We start from the raw sequence: 2,611 nt of genomic DNA, 5'->3' as shown, positions 1-2,611 counted from the left end.
CTAGATCCGCGAGTTGCAACAGGCGAGGCGGGGGGGGTTTCTTGGTTTGAAATGGGAGCGGAGACGTTGGCCAATTTTGAATTTGGGGTCGCGTCCAGCGTCCAAACAGCAGCGCGAGGGGCGATGAGGCCGTCAGCTGTGGGCTGTGGCGGACTGGCGGTCTTGAAGTCCAAAGCAATACAATTGCTGCAGCCTGTCCAGATCGGTAGACTTTGAATGGAATACGTAAATGAATTTATTTTAAAAAATCGAAATATGGAGCACGTGTTCATCTTCTTGAAATATTTTGCCGGTGTGTTCATGAAAGATTCATTAATAATACTACCAAACAAACGTGCCCCACTGCTACCATTTAAGATTCATCACTCGCCTCGGCACTTTGAAGCAAATGGAGTTCAAACAAAGTTTTGAATCTCTAAAATTAAATCAAATAAGAAAAAGCAACTCCTAATCTCTATCCTTGCCCTGAGCCGAATCTCTCAGGCCTCAGCCCACCTCCTCTGTACGAGGGAGGCCCAGCGCATCGCGGCTCGGTGGCCGCTGCCTGCTGGGCGCCTGGGCGTTCGTCTCTCTCTTTCCCCCGTTCCCCTCTCTCTTCTCACTTGGTCTTCTCTTCCTTTTCCTGGCGGCGACGACTGGGCGAGCAGCGGCGCCCCCTCGCGACGTCTTCACCGGGCCCTTTGCCGGTGACGAGCACCACCAGGTATGCCCATCCCTTCTCTTCCCTTCCTTCTGCGCGAAACGGAGCACCCCCAACCCTAAATTATGCTATTCGTAGTGTCTAAATGGAAAAGGAAGCTTTATATACATATATGCTAAAGTATTTACATACTTTATGCTAAAGTATGCTAAAGTATTTACATACATAGAACAACTTTATATATGTTGATAGTAACAGAATCATGGAAATATTCCATATAATAGATTACTCAATGCAAACACATCTGCTAGATGTTTGATAGTAACAGAATCATGGAAATATTCCATATAATAGATTACTCAATGCAAACAAATCTGGCAGATGCCCACATTTTTCTTCAGGCACACCAATCACCATTTCCAACATGTGGGCAGATGTGTTAGCATAGAGTAATTCTATTAGATGGAATATTTCCATGATTCTGTTACTATCAACACATATAAAGTTGTTTTATGTATGTAAATACTTTTTTGCTGTACAAATTAGCAGTGTTAAGTTGCCATCAACATGCAGTGTACTCCTATATGTAAACCCAAACTCTGTTAATTTTCAGATAATGCTATAGATTATACTGAACTGTCCAGAGAAACAAAACAAACTGAAAAAGAAGAATCTTATGACACAGTTATGACCTAAGTGTGGAGTACTGGATTAAACGAAGATCAAACTAAGCTACACACTGGATATCTTTAGGCACGATCTACGAGAAGGGTGTCTTTCAAATTGGGAAGACCATGGGTCATCAAAACACGAAAATGCCCAGTCTCAGGATTCTGTGCTGTCACAGCTAAAAGTATGAACCAGGTACTTAGCTGCAGATCCTTGACTGCTTGCTCCAGTGATGACACTTTATGCCGCCTAGAACATTTTAGCACACCAATGCAGAATATCCCATACATATTCAAAGCTTTCTAGTCAAAAGAGATTTGGGATAATGCAATAAAAGAAAGCAATGTTGTTTCCTTGCACAACATAAACAAAGCTGGAGCAATTGGAGAATGCGGCCACCAATCACCACCTTCGCAGGTTTGTCAATTTGGGTGATTATCTACAAATTGTGGATCGAGATGCATCTATCTTGGAGGAAAAAAGACGTGAGCCATTGCAGTTTGACAGCACCACGAGGAACCCGCTATATTGTTATGGATTACCGATGCTTACTGATGCTTACTTTCATCCATCAAATGACAGAAATTGGCTCCAACAGTACACAAATCTATTGCATCCATTAAGGCATTTACAACGTAAGAAATTGGGGTATACACGGACTGACCTTGTAGGCATTTCCTCGAGCAGCTACTGAGCGTCGCCCATGCCGACGGCCGCTGCAGCTGCTGGGGTGGTAACCAGCACGCTATGCTGCATGGGAACCTGCACAGGGGCGCAGCACCGGCGCCAGTAGCTCCTCCACGAGCAGCTAGCTGGGCTAGGATGCTGGAAGACGGTCACTTCGGTGCCTGCAGGGACAGCAGCAGCGCTTCCACGAGCTGTGAGAAGTGGTGCTCGAGGTCGAGGAGCAGAGGGCGCTGGATGAAGGGGTGCCGTCCTTGGCGGCGTTAGGGAGGAGCCTAGGAAGCAGGATAAGAGAGCAGCAGCTTCTGGAGGACGCGTTGCCGTCCCCGTTCGACGGCGGCGGGAGCGCGGGGGCATCGGCGGCGGCGCGTGTTCGCTCTCTGCTCGTGGGAAGCTGAGGTGGCGGCGTGCGATGTCAGGCACCGTTGCTCCGCCACGGCCGCTACCTCCACCCTAGCGGCTAAGGGTTTGGGGAGGGGCAGCAGATGGTACGTAGAGTGGTGACAGCAAGATTACGGGCGACACCAGGAGGAGAGGAAGGAGGACGGGAGATGTAGAGGGGGAGAGAGCGCCCGCGCTCGGGCGGCGGCGGCATTACCGCCCGGCAGGGTGTAGGGA

At 48.6% G+C, this 2,611-nt stretch overlaps 1 long non-coding RNA gene across 1 annotated transcript; it reads right to left on the bottom strand.

The window, feature by feature from the left end:
* Positions 1–351: 351 nt before the first annotated feature.
* LOC111256714 lies at positions 352–2,604 on the bottom strand. The gene is made up of 2 exons (XR_002676991.1): positions 1,974–2,604; positions 352–732 (listed from the first exon to the last, which is right to left on the bottom strand). It is a non-coding gene; the product is annotated as an uncharacterized LOC111256714 (long non-coding RNA).
* Between the last annotated feature and the right edge of the window lie 7 nt (positions 2,605–2,611).

This window comes from Setaria italica, chromosome I, assembly GCF_000263155.2.
Source record: "Setaria italica strain Yugu1 chromosome I, Setaria_italica_v2.0, whole genome shotgun sequence".
NCBI lineage: Eukaryota > Viridiplantae > Streptophyta > Magnoliopsida > Poales > Poaceae > Setaria > Setaria italica.
The sequence above is the reverse complement of the archived record's forward strand: the minus strand, read 5'-3'. Positions and strand labels throughout refer to the sequence as shown.